A 13477-nucleotide genomic window follows, 5' to 3' on the forward strand; every position below is an offset into this window, starting at 1 on the left:
AATTTCTTTCTAGTTATTTCTAAGGGAATATAATTCGGTTTTGCTAATCGAATATTCCATACTTTGTTGTATCCTGGAAGTGATTTGCCAAGAACCCTTTAGCAAACTCATTCGAGTGGGGGCAAATAACACTTTAAGGAAACGATTCAAGTCGTACCTCAAAGTCATTATTCGGATTATTCTCCATAATTCTACATTTAATCTAACAAGAGTTAGGGAAAAGATTTGGGGTTGCCTCTTTAGAGTTCCACCTTCATTTTTTTTTTTTGGAAACCTCCACCTTCATTTTTTTGCTTCGGGGAATGGGAGAGGTTGAAGAAGCAAAGTGCTTCTTTTTCTCCTGCAAAGCCGAGAGAAACCAAACAAAGGAAGATAAAAGGATGGATTTATACCTTTAAATGCTTTGTTGCTTTCTCTTGCCATGTATCCTCTTCTTTGTTTGCCTTTGTCCCCTTGAGTTCCAACACTTCGCTCCTTCTTTGATTTCTCTCAAACTCTCTCGAGATTTCTAGTATTTCTTCTCCGCTGTCCTCTCTGTGTGTCTATTTTTATATGGTTTATTTCCCATGAAGATAGCTAATTTCAACTTGAAACCCAATTTTCCATTCCTTATGTATTAGTCAAGAACAAGAATAATACCGATACCTTGCATACCACTTTCTTATAAATACACATGTTTTCGGTGTGAAAGATATCCTAGTCAAACAAGCCTACTAAATATTTAATATTTTTCTTAAGGAAGAGTATATGTACTTGCTAAAGAAACTCGCAACAATTAGTATGAAAAAATTACAAGAGAAGGATAGACAACTAGCTAGCCTGCTACTATGCATGATGTCCTCAGGATCTTGATTCAAATTTGATTGAACTCGATTCATGGCCTGAAGTAGATGAAGAGCAAAATGTACTAGAAGTTGCCAAATTCTCGGATTGGCTTCCACTTGAACTTTGTGCTTGCCTTTGATGGTGTCGATCTTTCACGGCCTTGAGCCTCAAATCTTCAGTGCATGATATCTCACTTCTGGCTTCGTGTCCGGGACTGTTGTTTGTCCTTCAAGCATGCTCACCACCTCGGACATGGTAGGCCTAAGTGACGGAGAAACATTCGTGCACAGCAAACCGACTTTAACCATTACTTCTGCTTCTTTGCCATTGATTTCACTCACTAAGCTCTCATCTATCAGCTCCTTCAAGTTTCCACCTTGTTGCAACTGATAGGCCTGCATGCAACAACGGAAATTTCGCTTTATCAAAGGGTTTCTTGCTGATTAACATAAAATTGTTGGAAAAACCACAAATTATGCTGTAGCTCGAGAGATTGAAAGCTATATACTACCCAGTCAAGGAGAGAGACACAAGCGTTACTTGGCACATAACTGTTCTTCTTCCCACTAACAATTTCCAACGCAACAACTCCAAAACTGTAAACATCTGCCTTGTAGGTTAAGTGACCCAATAGCGCATATTCTGGGGCCATATATCCTTTGCAAATTAAGATAGTCCCAATAATTTGTCACTTTCCAGTTAAAACGACAAAACTTATGTATATATGTAAAAATGCGTCGAGGAAAATTTTGAGACAACTGACATGGTTCCTGCAACTTTGGTGCTGACGTGTGTTTTCTCTTCATCATAAAGTTTAGCCAATCCAAAGTCCGATATTTTAGGGTTCAAATCCCCATCCAGCAGCACATTGGTGGCTTTTATGTCTCTGTGAACAATCTTGAGTCTTGATTCTTCATGCAGAAAGGCTAAACCTCTTGCTATCCCGGTGCAGATCTTAACCCTTGTAGGCCAGTCCAGGTTTATCCGGTTCTCCGGGCCTATAAATCATCCAACCAAAAATACTTCTGAGTGTACAAATAAAAAACAGATAATCAAATCTGAAAACTTACCTTAACAGAAACGTTAGAATTATAGAATGTCCACAAGAAACTTAAAATCAAATGTTAAATGTCCTGTATATTCAGATTTTATTGACGTCATAAAAGTTACCAAATAAGGCATTCGCAAGACTATTGTTTTCCATGTATTCGTACACCAGTAATAATTGATCCCTTTCAATACAGCATCCATGCAGTGTCACTAGATTTGGGTGTTGCAAACAAGTTATCATGCCCATCTCATTTAAAAATTCGCGATTTCCTTGCTTTGAATTGGACGAGAGCTGCTTAACTGCTATCAATGAACCATCGGATAAGTGACCCTGCATTCAAACCGTAATTTTTGGAATTTACTTTTTGCCCTGAAGATTTGTATTACAAGAAGAGGACTTTATTTGAGAGTTCTATATATATTCAGAAGGAAATCTGGGCTACCTTGTAGACAGGACCAAAGCCACCTTCTCCAATCTTTTTAGCAGAATCAAAGTCATTAGTAGCAGCTTTTATTTGTTTGAAAGTAAAAGTCCTCATCTGCATATCTCGTCCAAGAAGATCTGTACAAGAAGAAATTAAAGTATGCCAAACATCATTTTTTGCAGAATCAAAGTCGTTATTAGTAGCAGCTTTTCAATATAATTTTCAGCAGGATGCAAGCTAGCAATTTGAAAATGAGATGTTTAATGTAATATGCACCTTTTTGTCTCCCCTTTTTTCCTCGCAAACATCTTTTCCACCAAAGGATTGCTACTATGAATAGTGTTAGGCAGATTCCCCCAACAACACCGGCAATGATGTAAATGGTTCGCACAGTTCCACCATTTGTACACGGTTTAAAGTCTGAACAAAAGAATGAACCAGTTACGCTCACTCACAAAAAGGTTTCGAGCAAAAAGAAAGAAGATAATGCTGACCACAATGATTTTATCAGATAGGCAAAATCATGAACTGTGAAAACAATCAAATATTCAAAATGCACTAATACTGCAGAACTGCCTTTCATATTTTACAGAATCTTAGGAAAGCCTTTGGACAACCTTCAGTTTAAATGATGGTACTAAAAGGCGAAGGAAATGTCAACAAGATTGACTCACTGGAAACCACAGAGACAGCTGATATGAGGGGACCATAGTGTCCTCTCTCCGGAATCCTTGTTGTCCCTTTTCCAGCCCAGTAGAACCGGATCTCTAAGACGTTACTTGTCACATTGACATTATCTACTTGCTTAACTAATCTCTTTTGAGCCATGCCTGCCTCATGTTCAATATTGAAATCCTTCCACACCAACTTTTCCTGATAAAAAAATGACCTTGTCAAAACGTTGAGTCACAAGAACATAAAGATGGCAGTTGCTAATTACCTGAACATAGATATCGAAAATACGCCTCCCAAGACTAGTGTATCCCTTGTCATTAGTGAATTTTATCTCCGCAAAGTGGAGAGTTATAGTGTAAATCCCATTTTCTAAACAATAGTGGAAATAAGTAAGTGAAAGCGGTGATATGCGTGCTGTTGTATATGGCTCAGAAAGATTGGAAGATGGTAGAGATACAGAGTAGCGTGTATTCTGCAGCTCGAAGCCATCCATGAAGTCTCCGGTGCTACTAAATCCCCACATACTTTTCTCATTCCTAAAATACTTGGCACTGCCACCTTCAACTCTTCCATCTCCTTCAAACAACACGTTCGCGTTATTCTCGTCCTTGACAATTGTGTCACTCCCACCACAATTAATATGCATACAGTTTGAATCTGCCCAAAAAATTGTCACGAGTGAAGATAAATTCAAAGATGGTGTAATTGCTAAATTTATATGTGCATGTTCGTAAATGAACTCCGACACTGAACTTTTAGGTGTAAAATAAGGCTATTGGTTTCACATTAGTTTCATAGCAGTCCATAATACTTAAACTCCAGCAAGTATGCTTACATCGTGGGCACTTAAAATTCTTCAAGCATGGAAGAATTCCCCTTCTGTCACAGATTGATCCAAACGTTTAACAAGCAAATTTTGAAGTTAACTTACGAAATTGAAAAGAAAACATATAAAGAAACAATCAAGCAAAACAAAAAGAAGCATCTTACAAGTTGTTCTCCTCTGAAGAGCTCCGATACAAGTTTAGATTTAAATTCCTGAAACAGGACAGTTGGTGAAAAAACTATTAGTTTTCCTAACCACCGTAATCTAAGAAGTAGTCTGTAGAGAATAGTATATGTTCAGACAAGTTCTTTTGACAATCCGGTTTCTCAGGGCCTTGAAATGTGAAGTTATTGTAGGACAAATCACTGCAAAAAAAAACATAAACAACAACTGTCAGTTTTGCAATAAAACAGGAACCTGAGTGCCATGGAATTAGAAAGAAGAAGGGGAGATATTTGCTGTTGAATAATTGGAGTATGTGGCCAAGTGGCCAACTTTTGGCTATAAAAAATTATAAAGAAAAAAAAGACAACTTGATTATGTCTCTTCCATGTTTTGGGGAGGAAAACATGGAACTTTGTCTAAAGTCCTTTGTTTTTTATTTGGCCTATGAAAAGCTACGGATGAGATTTTGAATGAGATGTAATTGCTACTTTTGATGAAGAGTAGTAATGAAGCCATAGAAGAGGAAAAAACGCAGCAGAAAATATAGAGCAAAAAAACAGAGGTGTTGCAGCCCCATTTTGAAGAGAAGAAAGAAAGGTGATTTTCTTTCTTTGTTGGTACTTACTCAATCAAAGTTGTATTTGTGTATTAGCTTTGAGCTTTGTATAGAGAGGAAATTATTCACTATATTTTCCTCTCTATTTGTTTCTTTGGTGAGTGAGAGTTATTGGGTGTATTGGGGTTTTGGGTTGTGAGATTGCCAACACTTTGTAAACTCCCATTTGGATGATAGTGGATTATTGGGTGAGCTCCTACTGCTCCGAGGACGTACTCCAGTTACACTGACTGTTGAGGAACCTCGTTAAAATCTTGGTGTCTTTAATATTTTGTTCTTGCATTTTCATTTGATAAATTTCCTGTGGGTTAGCTTGAGTTGGTTCCAACGGGTTTGGTGCTATCCTAGCACAACAATTGGTATCAGAGCACTGGTTGCTCTTGGGTACTGTCTAGTTGCCAAAGATGTCAGATGGGCAAGATGAAAATCCTTTTGGAAGCAGCTCCGGGTTTGCAAGAACTACGGTGCAAAATGCAAAGTTCGAAGTGGAAAAGTTTGATGGCACAAACAACTTTGGGATGTGGCAATGTGAGGTCAAAGATGTGTTGGCTCAACAAGATCTACTTGCCGCTTTGGGAGAAAAGCCGGAAGCTATGTCGAAGCCGGAATGGGAGAAATTAAATTTGTGGGCTTGCTCTTCAATTCGGTTGTGCCTTGCAAAAACTCAGAAGTATTTTGTGATGCGGGAGACATTGGCAAGTGTGTTGTGGCAAAAATTAGAAGACAAGTATATGACAAAGAGTGCAGAGAACCGGCTACACTTGAAGAAAAAGCTCTACCGCTTCCAATACAAAGAAGGTACAAAAATGATTAGACACCTTGATGCTTTTAATAAGTTGATTGCCGACTTGTTAAATTTAGATGAGGATATTAAGGATGAAGATAAGGTCTTAATATTGTTGAATTCCTTGCCGGACTCTTATGAGCATTTTGTTACCACTATTATGCATGGTAAAGAAACTGTGAAATTTGAAGATGTGTCAAATGCCTTGATGAATTATGAAATGAGGCATAGAGATAAAAATCATGATAGTACCTCTGAAGCTTTATTTGTTAGAGGTAGATCATCGGAGAGAATATCATCTTCTAGTAGGAAAAAATCACAGTCTCGACCTAGAGGAAACTCTAAAGGTAGAAAACCTTTGGAAAGAGATGAATGTGCATTTTGTCGTAATAAGGGCCATTGGAAGAAAGATTGTCCTAAATTGAAGACCAAAGGCAAAGAAAGTTCTGAAGCTAATGTTGCTGAGGTTGAAACAGATTTTTCTGACTTTGCTTTAACCACTTCCTCATCATTTGATTGTGCTACTAAGTGGGTGCTGGATACGGGTTGTACTCATCATATGACTCCTCACAAGGATTGGTTTTCAAGCTTGAAAGAGTTTGATGGTGGCGTTGTGTTCATGGGAGATGACAATCCTTGCACAACAAAAGGGATTGGTACAGTTCGTTTGAAGTTGCATGATGGCATGGTTAAAGAGTTGACAGGTGTTCGGTATGTACCGAATTTGAAGAAAAATCTTATTTCTTTGGGTACTTTGGAATCCAAGGGTTTCAGGTTTCATTCAGATGGACAGACATTGAAAGTTACTTATGGTGCACTTGTTGTGATGAAAGCTCCTAGATGTGGCCATTTGTATTTATTGCAAGGAAGCACTGTGACAGGTGAAGCATCTGTAGTCTCTGAAAATATGGGCACATCTGATTCAGATACTACTAGATTGTGGCATATGAGATTAGGCCATGCTGGTGAGAAAGCTCTACAAGGGCTTGTGAAACAAGGTCTTCTAAAAGGTGCCACGACTTGTAAGCTTGATTTCTGTGAGCATTGTGTCTTGGGGAAGCAAACTAGAGTGAAGTTTGGTACTGCTGTACATCAGACGAAGGGCATTCTTGGTTATTTGCATTCGGATGTTTGGGGTCCTACAAAGACTCCCTCTTTGAGTGGTAGACATTGGTTCGTGACCTTTGTTGATGATTATTCAAGAAGGTCTTGGGTCTACACTATGAAGCACAAGAGTGAGGTGTTAAGCATTTTCTTGGGTTGGAAGAAAATGGTTGAGAACCAGACTGGGAGAAAGATTAAGATTTTGAGATCGGATAATGGTGGTGAATACACATCCGATCCTTTCTTTAAAGTTTGCAAAGAAGAAGGAATTGTGAGACATTTCAGTGTTCGGGGAACTCCACAACAAAATGGAGTTGCAGAAAGATTGAATCGAACCTTGCTTGAGAAGGTTAGATGTCTGTTGTCTCAGTCGGGTTTAAGCAAGTCGTTTTGGGCAGAGGCAGTTACTTATGCATGTCACATCATCAACCGGTTACCCTCAGCTGCTATTCAGGGTAAGACACCAATGGAGGTATGGACTGGAAAATCTTCTTCTGATTATGACTATATCCGTATTTTTGGTTCACCTGCTTATTTTCATGTGACTGAAAATAAACTTGATCCTAGAGCCACAAAGGCAATATTTCTTGGTTTTAGTAGTGGTGTCAAAGGTTACAGGTTGTGGTGCCCAGAGATGAAAAAACTTGTAATCAGTAGAGATGTGACATTTGATGAAGAAAGTATGTACAAAGGCTCTTAGAAGAATGTGAAAAATGTCCAACAGGTGGAGCTTGAGAAAGTTGCCTCTGGTACTTCAAATCCTATTTCCGCTGATGTCGAAGCCACTACAAGTGAAGAAGTTGGAGACCATGAGGATGTTGAAAAAGTTGAACTTGAAGATTCTATTCAAGTTGAAAAGCAAGTTTCACCTCAAGAGTCTATTGCCAAGAACAGAGGAAAGAGACAAATTACCAAGCCAGCTCGGTATAATGATTATGTTGCTTTTGCTCTTCCTATTATCACTGAAGATATTCCATCCAATTATGAGGAAGCCATTGAGAGTGAGGAGAAGAAGAGGTGGTGCAATGCCATGGGTGATGAGATGAATTCTCTCTTGAAGAACAAGACTTGGGAGTTAGCTAAATTGCCTAAGGGCAAGAAAGCTATCGGTTGCAAATGGGTGTATGCCAAGAAGGAAGATGCTGATGAGAAAAGCAATGTGAGATTTAAAGCAAGATTAGTTGCTAAAGGGTATGCACAAAAGGAGGGCATTGACTACAATGAAATATTTTCTCCGGTTGTGAAGCACTCCTCAATTCGTATTATGTTAGCTCTTGTTGCACAATATGATCTTGAGCTTGTGCAACTCGATGTGAAGACGGCTTTCCTACATGGTGATTTGAATGAAGAAATCTATATGTGTCAACCGGATGGGTATATAGTGAAAGGGAAGGAGAATTTGTTTTGCAAATTGAAGAAATCACTTTATGGCTTGAAGCAATCTCCAAGGCAATGGTATTTGAGGTTTGATAAATTTATGAGAGGCCAAAATTATTCTAAAAGTCAATATGATCATTGTGTGTACTTCAAGAAGTTGCAAGATGGGTCTTTCATTTATTTGTTGATATATGTTGATGATATGTTGATTGCCTCAAAGAATGTCGAAGAGATTGAGAAATTGAAGAAGCAAATGAAGAATGAGTTTGAGATGAAGGATCTTGGTGAAGCGAAGAAGATCCTTGGCATGGAGATCACTAGAGATAGAGAGAAGGGTTTGGTCAGTTTGAATCAAAGACAATATCTTGAAAAGTTGATTCGGAAATTTGGAGTTCATGATTCAACCAAACCGGTTAGTACCCCTTTGGCTCCTCATTTTAAATTGAGTTCTTTACAGTGTCCTAAAACTGATAAAGAGAAGCTGCAAATGAAAAATATACCATATGCAAATTTGGTTGGTAGTTTGATGTATGCAATGGTATGCTCTAGACCGGATATTGCTCATGCAGTTGGCATGGTGAGTCGATATATGCATAATCCAGGTAAAGAGCATTGGCAAGCAGCTAAGTGGATATTGAGATATCTCCATGGTACTCGAGATGTTGGTTTATGCTTTGAGAGGGATGACTCTGGTATTGGTCATTTTGCAGTTGGTTATGTTGATTCAGATTATGCAGGTGATCTGGATGGAAGGAAGTCTACTACAGGCTATGTGTTTACTATGGCTAAAGGGCCAGTTTGTTGGAGGTCCATTTTGCAGTCGTCTGTTGCCTTGTCTACTACAGAGGCTGAATATATGGCAGTTGCTGAAGCTATAAAGGAGGCCATTTGGATACATGGGCTTATTAGAGATTTGGGGGTTGATCAGAAGCAGGTGGAGGTACATTGTGATAGTCAGAGTGCCATTTATTTGGCTAAGTATCAGGTTCATCATGCAAGGACCAAGCACATAGATGTGCGTTATCACTTTGTTCGTGAAATTGTTGGTGAAGGGGAAATCATTCTCCAGAAGATTCCAACTAAAGACAACCCCGCTGATATGTTGACTAAGGTTGTTGGTGTAGCCAAGTTTGTTCACTGTTTGAACTTGGCTCACATTTTGCCTATATAAAGAAGGCGTTGAGTAGTAGGAGTTTTGGAGCATTTGGCTCGGCATGAGTTGTTCTCTTGCTAGTGTTTGGGAGTGATGTTGTGTGTTAATTGTGTTGGTTGGCTTATCATGGCGTTTTTCGGAACTTGGCCAAAGTGGAGATTGTTGAATAATTGGAGTATGTGGCCAAGTGGCCAACTTTTGGCTATAAAAAATTATAAAGAAAAAAAAGACAACTTGATTATGTCTCTTCCATGTTTTGGGGAGGAAAACATGGAACTTTGTCTAAAGTCCTTTGTTTTTTATTTGGCCTATGAAAAGCTACGGATGAGATTTTGAATGAGATGTAATTGCTACTTTTGATGAAGAGTAGTAATGAAGCCATAGAAGAGGAAAAAACGCAGCAGAAAATATAGAGCAAAAAAACAGAGGTGTTGCAGCCCCATTTTGAAGAGAAGAAAGAAATGTGATTTTCTTTCTTTGTTGGTACTCACTCAATCAAAGTTGTATTTGTGTATTAGCTTTGAGCTTTGTATAGAGAGGAAATTATTCACTATATTTCACTCTCTATTTGTTTCTTTGGTGAGTGAGAGTTATTGGGTGTATTGGGGTTTTGGGTTGTGAGATTGCCAACACTTTGTAAACTCCCATTTGGATGATAGTGGATTATTGGGTGAGCTCCTACTGCTCCGAGGACGTACTCCAGTTACACTGACTGTTGAGGAACCTCGTTAAAATCTTGGTGTCTTTAATATTTTGTTCTTGCATTTTCATTTGATAAATTTCCTGTGGGTTAGCTTGAGTTGGTTCCAACGGGTTTGGTGCTATCCTAGCACAACATTTGCAATATACAATGGTAGATACACAGAATTTGGAACTTATTAGAATGCAGAAATAAAAAGGAACCATAAGCTAACAGAAAGCGTTTCAGAAAACGAACTTACACAACACTTCCATCTCGCAAGATTGATCTTGGCACGTTTCCACTTAGCAGGTTGCCAGTCAAAAAGCTAATCAAAGCAACACATAGTATTAGCATTTGATATCTGGACTATCAAGGAAAATGTCAACTTCAAAATTTTGGTTTTATTTCTATGACATGGTTAATGGCCAAAAAGCAAGTTGTTCAGATGAAAAACTGTTTAGTGTGCCGATTTGCTAGTGTTGCAGATGCAGATGTACATGCTTGTATAAAAATCGTCACTACTATTGTCCTGTAATAGTTATTACTTGTGTATCCAGAATTTGAAATCAACTGACTGTTCTCTGTTGTAGATTAAAACTGATAGTATCAAAACGTAAATAATTTCGCACTTACACAAATTTTAGACGCTCAGCTCCTATCGTGGATGGAAGTTGGCCTGCTAACTTGTTGAAACTGACATCCCTATCACCATTTTATAATAACAATCAATTAGTCTCCATCCTAAGTCCTAACACAGATTTCATTCAGCAGATACATTAAATAAAATTTTATTGCTTACAACATCTCTAGATTCTTCATGGACCAGATATATGCGGGGATTTCCCCGGAAATATTGCAGTTCCTCAAAACCCTTCAATTTGTTAAACAATCAGCATCAACACAGCTCTTAGTAAGAGGCTTATAGCTATTGAATAGAAAAAGAACAGCAGATAAACATACAATTTTTGGCAGAAGAACTCAATGATGAGCACCAAATTCATGCTCACCAATTGTTAGGTCAAAAAACCAGCGGTAACAATCAAATGCAATAAAATACTTTCGTCAGCGGTTGGATTTTGTTTTAACAATTGATGAAAAATGGAGTTTTGTCTTTCGCAACAAGTAGGAAAACATGATTGTCTCTGTGCATGAGTATGTGCTTGCACTTATACATGCATATGAAATCATCAAGCTTATCAAAGCATTCAACGGTGAAGCTCTCTCGACATACAATCTTACTAGGCTTGTCAAATTTCTCAGCAAAGGAAATTCCTGATATGGTCCATTTGTGTCGCTAATCCTCCTGCATAACATATGACACGATGTGCAGAATTACTAGTCAAGCATACACGAAAGATCATGCAGAAAAACTGAGCATAGAATGAGAATGCAAATTACTCACAACTCTTCCAAATTGTTCAAGACAGAAATATTAGATGGAATCGGTCCTTCCAGTCCACTCGAATGCATTTCCCTTCAACAAGGCAATTGAAAAAAGAAAACGATTCATACAGGGTATAAACTTTTAAATGGTCAAATGGCAACGGGAACAACTTGTTTTACGAAAGTATAAGGATCTTACAATCTTGTGAGTTTTTTCCAATTCTGTACCCAATCAGGTAGTGTTCCAATAAAGTTGTTATCATTTATTCGGCTGCATTTCATTAGCATTTTGCTGATTAATTAGTTACAAGCACCAGTTTATTATAAAAAGCAGCAAATCTAATTGAATCTTACAAATCATTTAAAATCCTTAGCCCAGAAAACGTCTCTGGCAAGTATCCAGTCAGCTGATTGGAGGAAAGCATCCTACATTTGCAACATGCAGTATGAACTATCAACTCAACATAAACTACTCTAAATCCTTTTTAGAAATATAAAGAGAGGTTTGGTAACTTACAAAGTCTGCAAATTAACCAAATTCCCAAGCTCAGTAGGAACAATACCAGAAAATTGGTTCCCCTCAAGGTTCCTGATGATTTACGAAAGAAAAAGAAAGGAAAGTTGATGTATCATTTTTATGAGTATATTTACACAACAATCACAAGGACTTGCATCAAAATGCAGTTACGTACAGGAATGTCAGAGTGGTAATATGTCCCAAATACTTTGGGATTTGCCCCGATAACCGATTGACAAGAACAGAGCTGCAGGAAATTCACTATTAGATATACGTACATAGCAACGAGATCAAAACCTTTTCAAAGAAATTCAAAAGGCTCACATATAAGTTAGTTTCGTTGAAGCCCATTCCTGGGGTATTGTACCATTGAGATAGTTGTAAGCAAAATCACTACAAGAGAGAAATGTTACTTTGAACAATTAACTAATAAATAACTAAAGACATGTAGCATCCAATTCCGAACCTCAAATGTATATCATGTAAGTCAAATATGATAGCTCTTACATTTTTCGAAGGTAAGGAAGTTTGACGAGTTGAGGTGGAAGCAACCCAGGTAAACTGAAACCCTTGAGCGTTCTGTAACACATTAAACACATGCTATTAAAGTTGTTACCGAGATTCAGAGCTGTGACATGGTGGGTGCTGCCTTCTTAAGCCGATGGAGATGAAAAAATCAAAGAAAAAGTCAAAGTCAAGACTCATACAGCGTTGCAACATGGCAAACAGTGCTGTTCTCAAAGTTGCAACCACAATCAGTATTTGCCTGGGATCCCTTCGTTTGCTTCTTTGTTAGACCCACGGTTTCAATTCGGCAAGCATCGGCGTTAAAAGTCCAATATTTTGCACCCATCGTGGTAGCAATTTCTTGGAGAGCATCAACTAGAAGGCATCCAAACTCAAACAATACTATAAGCATCATAGCTGTAGCAAATCAATACTGTAAACAAGCAATGAGTGAATGCCACGACTAGACGCAATTTTGATGAAGGAGCTTATATAATATTCTCTAGATTGCTTATGGAAGGTTCTAACGACTGAAAACACTTCAGATTACGATTGACAACAAAACTTATAAGTGCTTTTTGCGTTGAGAGGCACCTAAGCTCTTCTTCGGGAAGCACTTGGATTGTCGATAAAATTCGAACATGTTTGTAACAAAAGCGCTTATATGCATATATAAGCGCTTTTGGCAGTCTCAAAGGGAGGATCCCTCATAGTGATAACTCGGAAATGAAAACCGAACAATTCTCAGTTTGGGTTGCCCATATCAGGCAGGCCAGCTAATCCAAACAGGCAACTAGGGATTGTAAAAAGTAGAAAGATATATATTAATAAACACTCACCTTCCTGTTGGGGTAACTTAGGCAGCTGAGCAAGTCCCCGAAGTGTGAAGCAACTCAAGGCAATAATAATGAAGCAAACAAAGAGAAAGAGGTTCCCAGCCAGCTGACGCATCGTCACCAATTAGCAATGAAATTGTAGTAATTGGATAAGTATTTGCAGACGGCCAATCTTATAAGGTGTGAGAGAAGTAGGTACTTTTTACTGTTCATTGAGATCACTGTACGTTTGTTTTGAGGTGATAATTGCACGTGTGATCGAAACGCGCGACTGGGGAACATTGTTGTCACGTTTTAACGAAAATTAGAAAGAAAATAATGCATATGTTATGAAAAGAAAGAATGAATGAATGCTAACGTAGAATTCAAACGACCGTGAATGTTTTTAGGTGGAATAGTTTTGTGGTTGATCAATCAACAAATAGTAAGTCTTGTTTCTACGCTATAATTTTCAAAATAACGTTATTTTTATATCATATTTTTATACCATTTTGGGTAGTATCTGATATGGACTGCTACATTATTTGAAAAATTGAAGGAGAAAGACTAAAT

General features: G+C 38.1%; 1 pseudogene; it reads right to left on the reverse strand.

Annotated features, from left to right (window-relative positions):
• Positions 1-629: 629 nt before the first annotated feature.
• LOC126623374 (probable LRR receptor-like serine/threonine-protein kinase RFK1) lies at positions 630-13088 on the reverse strand (annotated as a pseudogene).
• Positions 13089-13477: the final 389 nt, after the last annotated feature.

Source organism: Malus sylvestris, chromosome 5, assembly GCF_916048215.2.
Source record: "Malus sylvestris chromosome 5, drMalSylv7.2, whole genome shotgun sequence".
Classification (NCBI taxonomy): domain Eukaryota; kingdom Viridiplantae; phylum Streptophyta; class Magnoliopsida; order Rosales; family Rosaceae; genus Malus; species Malus sylvestris.